Source organism: Protopterus annectens, chromosome 8.part0, assembly GCF_019279795.1.
Source record: "Protopterus annectens isolate FY-2018-M chromosome 8.part0, PAN1.0, whole genome shotgun sequence".
In the NCBI taxonomy this organism is placed as follows: domain Eukaryota; kingdom Metazoa; phylum Chordata; order Ceratodontiformes; family Protopteridae; genus Protopterus; species Protopterus annectens.
This window is the reverse complement of record NC_056741.1, coordinates 269,701,483-269,714,152: the sequence shown is the minus strand read 5'-3', so window position 1 is coordinate 269,714,152 and position 12,670 is coordinate 269,701,483. Positions and strand designations below refer to the sequence as shown.

Here is a 12,670-nt window from a genome sequence, read left to right as displayed (position 1 = left end):
GCGGTGGTGCAGCGGTAGCATTGTTACCTCACAGCAAGAGGTTCTCCCATTCGATTCTCGGCTGGAGTGCAGGGAGTGCCTTCTGTGTGGAGTCTGCATGTCCTCCCCACGGTTGGGTGGGCATTCGAAAGACATGCATAAATGGGCATGCCTTCACTGAAGGTTGAATGTCGAGCTGGCACCTCGGCGTTCGTGAAAATCTACTGCCAATCATTAGCAGACCGGAGTTCCACTGTGGCGACCCCTAACCGGGAAAAGCTGAAAGACAAACAAAAATTAAAAAATTGTCCCTAATTTGATCCATTGTCCTTCTATCATTTTTGGATTTGTCCAGAATTCTCAACCAAAAAAGTTGAGAGTTATGTTGCTGTCTATTCAACAATGATAAGTGAAGCACAGAGCTTAAGACAATGCAATAGGTTTGAAGTTGATAACAGCGTATAATTACTGCAGCATCAATCTAAGATTCAATCAAAAATACCAGTATCTGCATTATGCACAGTATAAACAACAAGAAGAGCAGAGAGGAGGAGGAAAGCAAAGTCAGACCGAGGAAGGAGAAATGTCATAGAGGTTAGGTGACACAGCCATTATAGAAGCTGGTTCACTGGGCTTGTTTTAACATATACATTTTAAGTTTCCTTCTGAATTTAGAGTAGTGGGTTTTTCTTTAGGTGTGTTGAGAGAGAGAGAGAGAGAGAGAGAGAGAGAGAGACTGCCAAAATGAGGCAACAGTGGAAGGGATGCATGCTTATTGCAGTGGAGCTCAACTTTAAGAATTTTGACATTGGGAGCTTTTTGCAAATAGTGCCTTAGGTTGCAAGAAGAGTTTTTCATTGGGTTTTACTGACAGATGTGAAAGAGTTTGGAGATACAGTACTTTTAAGTGCAGTGATCCTTTATTTATTGATTTGTTACTTGAGTAATTGATTGTGCTGCATTCTACCTCACTTTGATCTGAAATTTACTGCAGTGTACATATAACCTGCCTACTCACTATTACATCATCAAAAGGTGGGCAGGATGACAGATTCATAAAGTAACTGGACTGCTGTTCAACATACAGAAAATGCGAACAAAACTTTATTAAGCTTATTAAATACAATTTCACTGTCATATCTAAAATAAAACCTGCATATTTTAGCATCAGAAAAAAAGCACTTTCCATGATGGCATTCATTGCGTGAAACTCCTTGTTTGCTGACTGAGAGTACTACTCAAACAATTCGAAATATAAAGTGATACGTATATTTTTTGGCACTTCTTTTCAAAGTTCTGCATTATTCAAATTTTTTTTATGCATGATTGATTTAGATATATATATTTTCTGGCTTCTGATCTGTGCTGAAATTGCTGTTATTCTCCCACCCTTATTCATGCTGTGTTAAATACTGGTCTAACAACTTTTGTGTTTTATCTGATTGTCTCAAGGCTTGGTAGAATAATTAATATTCCCTGTTGTTAACCTCTGCATTCATTGCTTGAACCTCCTTGTGTTCTGACTGAGAGTGATTCTCAAACAATTGAAAAGAGGTGTATTTAAAGTGTTATGTGATGATTATTTCAGTCTGAAGAAGTCTCTTATTGTGATTATTATTGGGAGACGAAAGCGCTTACTGATATTGCGTACTTTGGATTAAAAGTGAAGTGAAGGTCATCCAACCATGTTCTGCATTTCTTGTATATCTGCATTCTTTATTTTATGGTGCTTCATGATACTATATAATGCCATTGATGCATTATTTAATATTTTTGAAAAATAAGCTCTAATTTTATTTCTTCCAAACTTGCTTTTTGGCGAGCTTTTACTAGCTTCAGATGAATTGCTTTTTTTTTTCAAAATCTATTTGACTATCTATTAGAAACAAAATGAATAACAAAATCCGAATGGCAAGAGCAAAACAAAGCAGATGTCCCAAAACAGCATGTAAAGATCCTCGATACTTCAGTAGTCCACAGTACATCAATAAATAACCGGTGCTGCAACTAGTTCAGTATAAAGAATATATCATTTATTTTTCACTGGGACATCTGCTTTGTTTTGCTCTTGCCATTCGGATTTTGTTATTCATTTTGGATTTTAGCTTTTTTGGCAAGCACATTAACTCCTAGCAGGCTTATATTTCTTTTGACTATCTATTAGAAACAGTTGGATTGCAAAAATTATGAATTACACCCCTGCTGTATACCTTGAGTAAACTATGGCTGTAAAAGTGAATGAATAATAATACTTCATGTGACTTTCATCACTGGCATAAGAACAGAGAGTCTCATTAAATTGAATTTCAAGATAAATGACAAAAACCCAGGACCTGTAGTAACTCCACTATCACTGTAAATTGGGTGGTGCTATTCTCACTATCTTTAATAATACTACAGGAACTGTTTTATGTCTTCAAGTGTAATTTGCTTATCTCTCATGATTCTGTACTCAGTGGTGGTTTGCAAATGTGTTTTACACAGATGGTTTTCTATTTTGCCATTGTCTATCTGGGGTTGGTCCTAAGTGACACTGTAGTGGAACTTTCTTGAATTTTTGGTGACCATTATTTGTTGGCCACTCTTAAAATAAGGGACATCACACTTTTTTATAAGCCTTTTCTTTCAGACGATATTTAGAATCTTCAACTTATTTTCAAATTGTGAAAGAGAGAGAATAAGGTTAAACTGTGGTTGTAGCTTGTCTATAGTTAAGTTTGTAAACATATATTGTATATCTCTATATATTCCCATTTCAGTATGCAAGAACATTTTGATGTATTTAAGACTAAGTTGCACATCTGTGATTCCTTTGAGAGAGGTTTGGTAATATTTTTCCATAGAAGTTTCTTGATTTTTTATGGCATAATTGGCTTTATCTTATGTTTACTTGTCAGACTTTTTTGCTCATTCATTTAACACAGAATGCAAGAAACTGAACACTCATATGAACTCTTTGATGGCAATTCTACATATAGCATGTATTTTGAAAAAATAAATAAATTCAAATCAGTTGCTTAACATAGCAACAATTTATGTGGCATAGCATGCCAATATGTTGACTGTTGTGTTTTTGTGCTTTATTCAATCATGTTTGGAGGTGGCATAATGCTTAAGGTGTTTACATTGCAGATGCAAAAAAACAGGGCTTGACTCTCGCCTTTGGGAATCATAGCTAGTCTTAAAAAGGCCCCTTGTGGTCATTAGTCTAGTACTAACCCATGAATTTATGAACCAGTCCTATAGTCTGTGAATGGGTATTGAATTTTCACAGAGCATATTACCCCAAGTTCTGTTCTAAATGAATATATTCTTAAAACTAGATTTTTAGTTTTAGCCATCCAAAATTTTCTTGAATTTCACAAATCCTGTCATATATTCAACGTTTTGGATATTGTAGGATGTTATCTTATGCACTCAGTGATTTGGAAGAGAGCTCTATGATTTGCACTGCAGCTGTGAAGAGTGACTCTTCATGTTGAAAAGACTGAAGGTATTTGAATCTGCTGTTGAGAACTGTTATACTTGGAACCAGTTCAAAATGCTTTCTCTATGCCCTCGGATGAAGGAATTATCCTTAAGAAGAAACACGTGTCATCCAGGCTAATGGCACCTATGGGAGTCTTAAAAGTGCTATTCAGCAGATGATGTTTATGGAAGGTGAATCAAAGCAAGCTGACAGAAGCCACAGATGCCTGGCAACAGACAGGAACTGTATTAAGCAGTGACTAACAGTAGCTGGTAACTGATACTGAAGGAATATCTTATGTAAGTAGAGGGGGAATGCATTATGGGAAAAGAAGCTTTCAGGAAGATGAACAGATGATTGGGTGATGACTGTTTCAGTAGCACAGAAGCAGAGCTCTTTTCATTTATTCCAGACTGGCTGAAACATGCAGTTAAGTATTTCAAAACTAGATCACAAAAGTTAAATAGCCATTTGGAAGGGACTCTCTGTCCTCTCTCTCTCTCTCTCCTGTGAATAATAGGCATCCATTAAAGTGGACTGGTAAAAAAGTAAATGCCACATTAAACTACAAAGATTCCAAGAAATGCATTTTTTTCTTGCTTTATTGTGTTCAAAGTTCCATCTTCACCACTCCCTCCACCCACATGTTCATACATTCTACTGCATATATTCTAGAAATGTTGTTGTTGTTGTTGTTGTTTGTTAAATCATTACAGAGAAGTGCTCACTAAATACAGTTAGCTAGTGTAAAGATGCAACAGTGTTTACATAAGTTTTGCCTTAATTAGCCAACCATTTCTAGCAATTAATAATTGAAAATAGTGAGCGGTTAAGTGTGGCTTCAATTCCTAAAGCAAATTGTTAAAGATTTACTAATAATGGCATTTAAGGAATACACCCTTCACATATCCAGCAGATACACACGCACGTATGCATCCACAGGCACCCCACACATGCACCCCCCATGCACACACATGCAAACTAACACACACGCAAGTGCGCGCGCACACGCACACACACACGCACACACACACACACGCACACACGCACACACGCACACACACTCACGCAAATGGTTGTTAAAGATTCAGCCTTCTAGATAATCTTTTCAAGACACCTGCGTAAGGTATTCATTCATCTCATGTTCCCTTTGCTCTTAAATAACATGCTAGGAATAGCTATAAAAATATATTATTTTTTGTTAAGGCTTCTTTTTCTACATCAGTCTTTTTGCACATCATGTTTCCAAAATACAACATTGCTTTGCCTCTCCTTTCCTGTCAGTCTTCTCTCTATAGTGAGTGTCTATTTTCTATCTGAAATTTGTTTTCAGTGTGTTCCTGTTATTTGCTCCTGCGTGTTTAATATTTTATCTTTCAGCATTACCTGAAACAGATGCAAGTCTATATTTGGCAGAGACATACTATTAAGAGTATAGCATGCATTTTCTCATTAAAATTAGTGTGACTGTCTCAAAATAAGACTAAAACACTTATTTTAAAATATTTAATTTGCAGAAAAAAGAAGGAAACTAATACAGCAGCAGCAAAATTTGTTTATATCTTTCTTCACATATAACCCATTTCAAAAGTAATCATTGCTCAACAGACTTCAGGCATGAGAAGTCTTCCAACTAGCCTTCATCTAGCACTTCTGTTGATAGTTTACTGTAATCTGATCTGCCTGTCTTTGTCAATGGATTGACAACTGCTTGCAATGAATAAAAGTACTGAAGTGTGTCTGTCAATAAAGTTCCTGTACCAGCAACAGACAACCATTCAGAAAGCTACAAGTCAGATTATATTATAACTGCATCTGGATCATCACAGGCAAACCAGGTTAACCACTGATTCCATCTGAAAGCATGTCCAGTGACATTAATCATCTTGGGAATTTCTTCAGACCATCAACAGTTCAGTTCTCCTTTTTAGTGTTTTATTTTTCAGTGGTGCAGAAAAGTTAATAAACCGTGGGCATCAGTGAATAAGGCCTTTGGTTATAACAATCTCACAGCCACAGGTTTTTTTAAGATGACTTTTATAGCCCCTTTCTTGTTTCAACAGAAAACTATAGCTGTGTTATCTATTTCTGTAAAGGTAGTAATGGCTTGCAGGCATACCTCTCCCACTCTCAGCTTTTAACATTAGGAATTGAGCTCTCTGTCATTTTAAGCCTGTACTGCCAGCATTTCTGTGAAAAACAGCTTGCCCTAACAGAGCTTGCTGAATGCAATTAATATATTAGATGCAGTTTTAGATTCTCAAAGGAAGCAATTTCCAGTTTCATAGAAAAAACAAATGTGCAGAAAAATTTCTAACTCATACTTTTTACCAGACGTGATACCTTTTTAAACAGGTTGTTATGCATCTCCTGTGACAGAGTGTCTCTTTTTGAATTAATAATTTTCTCCCTACCACCTCTTTCTAATCCAGTTTGACCAGTATCCCTTACCCTCCCTACAGTTCTGGGTTTCCAGCCTTCTCCTTTACTGGTAAAGTGAATTCTGCAGGAAGAAAGTGTAGCAGAGGTCTAGCACTGCTGCTCTTAGAACCTAGGTTAACACCTGCTGTAGCCCTCTTTCCCACTGACATGTTGGGCTAGCATCCAGGAGGATGCATCCAATGGTACCATGAGGGAATAACTTCCACCTCTGTTGTTATCATGATGTACCCATCAAATGCCCACTCCTTTATATGGTCACAGTACTGAGAAACTGGCACTGAGCCAGTACCACTATCAGTACTAGCGTTTACTCCCAGTGTGTTGCCACACACTAACTCGCGGAAGATTCAAGCAGGTTTCTGTCTCATCATTCCTTTTCCTCCCTGCATCAGCTCTACGAGTTGCCTGAGCCTCTAATCCAACTTCAAGCAACTGGGTCACAGGCAGGGTTTTATTGCTTTAAGTCATAGACCCAGCCTTTTTCTATAAAGACCCTAAGTATATATCTTAATTATGATCTACAATCCTGGCCCTTGCAGACATACATTCCGTAACACACACACACACACACACACACACACACACACACACACACACACACACACACACACACACACACACACACACACACACACACACACACACACACACACACTGCATGCACTATTTCCTGTGTATAGTTCGGCTGCTTGATTACTTCTGGATTGCCTACAGGCTCCAACAACCCACAAGCCAATCCTGAACAATGTGTGTCCAAATACCCAACCTGGCACAAAACAAAGACTGCTTCATAAGACAAGAAACACCTGCTGCAAAATAAAAAAGTCATAGCTTTTTATCACTTGCATTGTGTCTTTCTTACTTCTGCTTTTCTTCAGATTACTCAAGTTCTCTAGCTTTGACCACCAGGACAGTCTTCCAATTAGCATACCAGGATACCACAGTCTATTATGAGTTAAGAGTCATGCTGTAGAATGTTTTACTAATCAGAGCAAGATAAAGTTAAAGAGGCAAAACACTTAAAAAGAACCCAAAGGGCATATACAACCTCAGAAAAAAAAAAAACTGCCACCATCGAACGTACAAGCAAGACAATATTTATTAAGACTAAGTGCGTTCACCCAACTTTACACTGTGGTGAAGCCCAGTGTAAAGTTGGGTGAAAGCGCTTAGTTTTAATAAATACTGTCTTGCTTGTACATTCAGCGGTGGCTGTTTTTTCTTTTTTCTTTCTAAAGTTAAAGAGGCATCCCCCTACATATAGCTCGTACATAAGAAAGGCACATCTCCGAGACAATATATGTAAAATGTAAGTGTTCCACTTTCAGCCAATCCATAAATATAAGCATATGCATGACCAATTTTGGAAAAAGGAGATGGCTGTCCCATATTTAAGGTGTTAGGGGACATGATCAGCAGAAGCAGAATTGATACTGTATTTGTGGTTACAGCTGAAGTACTGAAACACTTTGTGTGTTGTATTGTATCTAATGTAAACTGAGCTGCTTGTTAAATTTGTCACAAATTTCCTGTACCAGTTTCAGAACAGAAACGTTTTTTTTCTGGTCCTCCAGAGTTGGGGGGGGCAGCAGATTATAGAACTGCACAAGGAACCTAGGTATAGTTCAGAATGCAATAACAAATATTTAGGGTAAGAGTGCAGAAGATGGCACAGTGAAGCAAATAGTGTGAAACAATACTCCACAAAGCTATCTGATTTTGTGGGGCAAAGCTGTCAGAAACCCAGACAGGTGTTTCTTTCCCTGTACCATTTGATTTAATGTAATCAATTTTGAGGTTACTGCTTCTAGAAACTACATAGAATGTATTCTCATTAAATATTTTAGCTAATTGCTTGACCCTACCTTGTTCTTTAAATCTGGGAATTCCAAGCATTAGCAAAGCATCTTTACTTGCTACGTTATCAAGTAAAATAAGAGCTGAAACACTTTGCAGAGTCAGAGGCTATGCAGTCCTGCTACTCACATATTCCTCACTAGTCCTAATCATAGCATTGTCTCCTCACAGTAAGAGGGTCTCTGGGTCAGTTCTCGGCTGGGATGTCTGCTGTGCAGAGTCTGCATGTCCTTGCTATGTTTGTGTAGGTCTTATCTGGGTGCTCCAATTTCCTCCCACATTCCAAAGGCATACAGTGGGTGGACTGGACACCCTAAATTTGCCATAAGTGTGAGTGTGTGTGTGTGTGTGTGTGTGTGTGTGTGTGTGTGTGTGTGTGTGTGTGTGTGTGTGTGTGTGTGTGTGCATGTATGGTATGAAAAAACAATGGTGGACGGGCTAGACACCTGGTGTTGTGGACATTGGCTCTAGATGATTATCTCTGCTGAAGTGACACCCTGACACCCTTACTCCACATGCAAATATGGCAAAATGGAGTTGTAGGTGGATGAATTGTGATTGCAAAGGTTTAACTGATATAGTTTGCATACTAACATCAATACGGGTCTATATTACGTGATAGAATGATCACAATAGTGAATGCTCAAAAGAGTGAAAATGCAGCACATCAAAGTGCTTTCTGTGGGATCATGGTACAGTGAAGAACAGAATATTTGCCCTTTCCTCACTGTAGTGCAATCTCGGAGTTGGTATAGATATATATATATATATATATATATATATATATATATATATATATATATATATATATATATATATATATATATATTATATAGTGGTGTATGGGGGGAGCAACCCCCCACAATAATGGTTTTGATGTGCATTTTAGCTCTTTAGAGCATTTGCTATTGTGATCATTCAATCACGTGATATAGACCCCATCAATACTGCAGTACCACAAAGAATTCCCCTTATTCTGCAATACTGTCATCTTATCATTTGTATATATAAGAAGTAGGGGTATGATTGCTTATATTCACACATATGGTGGCACTAGGGGAGACAAAACCTCCACCCAGAAAAAAATTCAAACTGTTACAGTGAGTTTTGATTTGGCTGTTTTAATTTGCATTCACCGTGTTTGTGACAGCATCTGATAGTGTCAGTCACAGTCTGAATGCATCTGTGAGACAGATTCCAGCTGCTATTCATTTTCTGTAGGATTCAATGGGCCTCTCAATCATCTCTGTTGCAATGTTAAATGTATAAACTGATAAATGTAAATCACTGTGTTACCTATGCACATGGGCATCCTCTGTATGTACAACAGGAGGGTAAGACACACCACCTAGGCTCAGTCCAGCATAATTATACCTCATCAGCACCTATACACTTGTTCTAATACCTTCTCATTAACAAAACAGGGCTATGAAAGTTCTTCCCATCAAAGGAAACGGCCGAAGATAAAGGGGGATGTGAGAAAAGGATATGACAAGATGTTGAATAAGGGTTTTAGTCACATGCCAGGATGACATTTTTCCAGGAAGAATGTGAATTGGAAGCTGAATGACCTTCCCAAGTTAGTAGTAGATTGTACAAATGAGCAAATTGCTGAGATCATTTTGGACAGGATGTTGGTGGAATATTGAAAGGAGCACAGCTGCATGTAGGATAGGTTCACATTTTGGTGGCATAATCTGTTGTAGTCTATGAAGTTTTATAAAATGAGATACATTTCAGATCCCTAGATTAAAGCCAGATCTGTTCTGTATTACCTCACATGACAAAACATATTCAGCTTAATTAAAATTTATAGAGGATCATGATGCAGAATTAAATGCATACAAGGAAAAGTGGTGGAGATATTAGGTCCTCAACATGATGGCTGACAAGGAAATTACAAAAACAGAAGCACAACATAAAGGTGTCAGATAAACATTTTAAATACAGAAAATGTCCAACCACAAATAAAATATGCTGACACATATGTCTGTGTATGTGTGTGTGTTTGTACGTGTGTTTGTGTGTGCACGTGTGCATGTATGCGTTTGTGTGAGAAAGATGATGTGTAATAGGAGAGCTAACTAAAAATAATAAAAAAAAAAAAACAGTGATTACCGATGTGTATTAATTCACATTCAATTCCAAAATGAGAAATGTCATAACCTTGTTGGCCATATTAGTTTTCTATTAGTATTCTGTTAATTTTTAGATAAAAATGTTAGTGTTTCTTATGTTATCACTAGTTTCGCAGCACCATAAATATTTACAAGATGCATACCAAGCAAGTCCAAGGGAGGGTGAACACATGCTGCCAATTCACTAGCTCACTAGCTCATATTCATTGCTGCAGTCTAAGGGGTTTGGAGCAAACAGGGACACCTGTTTGTTTGATATTGTTTTTATATTGTTTTATGGTTTATATTATATTTTATTTTATTTTATTAAAATGTTTTAGAATAACACACAGTCCCCTTAAACATGTACATAATCAAGAAAGTCCACCTACTGGTCAGCTTAGCTAATTTTACTTACATATTGGCCACTGTAAATTAATCAATGGATATTATTCATTTTGGTTATCGCCCAATCCCACAGACCCCGGACTCCATCTCCATTGGTGCATTTCAATAGCCTATGATTTCAGCATTTCATTTTTATCCACACACATTGTAAGATGAAACTTCCACCATTTGAATTCCCTAACCAATCACACTGACACCAGCTGGAGACATCCTATTGATCTTTCATAACCACCTATAGCCTAGTAGTATTTCAAAATTCAACCAATCATAAGATGTAATGAAAATACTGTATAAATTTGTACTTAATAGTCTACAGAATATTGTTTATAAAAAATGCAGTTTTAATGTCTGTAATCTGCACACAGTGCTGATCTGCTTTACTTTATATTGAATAAAGGAATTTTATTGTACGAAGAACTATGTGAAGCAGCCTTCTTTTGCAATGCAATACAATACAGCGGAACCTTTGCTTGGTGTTTAGTTTAGCCCGCATAGCTTAGTTAGCTATTCTTTTTGACCTTTTAGTTAGTTATAACCTTATATGAAGGAAATCTAGGGCTACAGAGCATCATGCTAACAGGACAATTTGTGTCCTAGACTCATAGAAGATACACAGCAACTAGGCCATGTGGCCGTTTCTGCCTTGGCAGTACCCACTGTTAAACCTTACCTTGCTTTTTCAAGGTACAAAAGGTCAGTATACCATGATGAATTTGTGAATCCCCAGACAACTGTCTAACTCCTTTTTAAAGGAAGATCATGTGTGTCGCAGTACTTGATGTGGACAGGAAGTTTGTTCCCGTGAAGGGGTAGTTATTGCGTGCTGAATTTGCTGAAGTGGGTTAAGATCTCTGGTCCTAGTGCTCACTGAACTTTTTGATTTGTGGAGATATAAGGCCATAAAGCAAGATACAGATTGCTCCCAAGGAGTTTGTAGGACACTGAATACAGGAAAAATGCTTTGAGTGCCAAACTGCAAAAGGACTTCACTGAGCTTATGTCAAATGGTCCAGAAGGGACACTGCGGTGTGATGGGGACGGAAAAGGATGAGTCATGGATTACTGAATGCATACATGTGGGATTCAAAAGTAAATGGAAACAAGGGGGTGCACCTCTTAGCAAATATTTGTTGAGGCCCTGATCTATTACAAGAGGTGATCAAAAAAAGAGAGGATGTAAAATCCTACATGATACAAAGAAGGATTTTATTTTTTGCAAACAATGGATGAACTGCTGCAAAAGTGAAGGGATCCTGTTATGAAGCTGGAAGACAAAAGTTTAGTTGAAACAGCAGGGACTATTTTGTTTGGAACCGATGGTGAAATCATGTCTGAATGTAATTCTAGTGCAATAATCATGTTATTAAGAATCTGTCTCATGACTTCTGTTATATAACATGTTAAGATATATACCAAGCTGGCAATTATACTGTTAGAGGTCACTTTCTAAGTCAGCTACCTAAAAGTCGAACTCTTGCAAAGGAGAGCATGGATGTTTAAGGAACTAAATGAAGCATTTATCATTGTTTGTATGTACTGATCACATTTCCTTCTGAAACAAAAACAGACACTAATGGATGAGGCAGCATCTTCCAGATCATCTACGTACCAAGCCATTTCAGAATGTCTTGTGATTTTGTTCTCTAACTGAAATTTAATGGTGTTGGCATGAATAATTGTCAGCAGGTAAGATGTTCTCTGAAAGGGATGAATACTCACAAGCGATTGGTCAAAGAATTACAAAATATGTAGGAAGGAACAAATCCGTCATCCACTGATAGTAGCACAAATCGTGCATGAGGAAAATAAAGTCTCAGAGTTATTGCAATGGCTAGCTATTATACACACACACAGTCATGACACTGAAGCAAATGCAAATATGGTTCACACAAGAAAAAGCACTTTCAGTAATGTGGTCAAGACTTTAGAGGAAGATTGCTTTAGAAGTGCTTAGTTAATCCTACAGCTACATTACATTCTCAGACAGAACATGAATCACATGAATTTGTACAATTCTACAGATTGCTGGTATGAGCTTCCCAGATACAGGCAAATCGCGCTAGTATTCTCAAGGCTAAACAAGTGAGTTAAACTTCAGTTAAAATAAAATATGTTAGATACAACTATTTTGTACAGGGTAGTGAAAACAAGGTAAACCAGGGTAGTTTCAAAGAACAAACTAACTGTTTGGGAAAAAAAGGTATATATAAAACTATCTGGGCACACAGATCTGCTAAGAACTAGATGAAAAGCCTAAGTGCACTTGAACTGGAAACCTCCAAATATTCAGTTTGAAAACTAAGAAATCTGAGACATCAGAAGCCAGAGGACTAAGGCAGAGAGCTACAAACCAACATACATGCACAATGTAAAAATACAGGAACAAACATTAATTATA

At 37.4% G+C, this 12,670-nt stretch overlaps 1 protein-coding gene across 2 annotated transcripts in view; it reads right to left on the bottom strand.

Moving 5' to 3' along the window:
* Positions 1 to 12,670, bottom strand: part of MYBPH (myosin binding protein H) — a 257,185-nt gene that overhangs the window by 156,983 nt on the left and 87,532 nt on the right. The window lies entirely within an intron of this gene.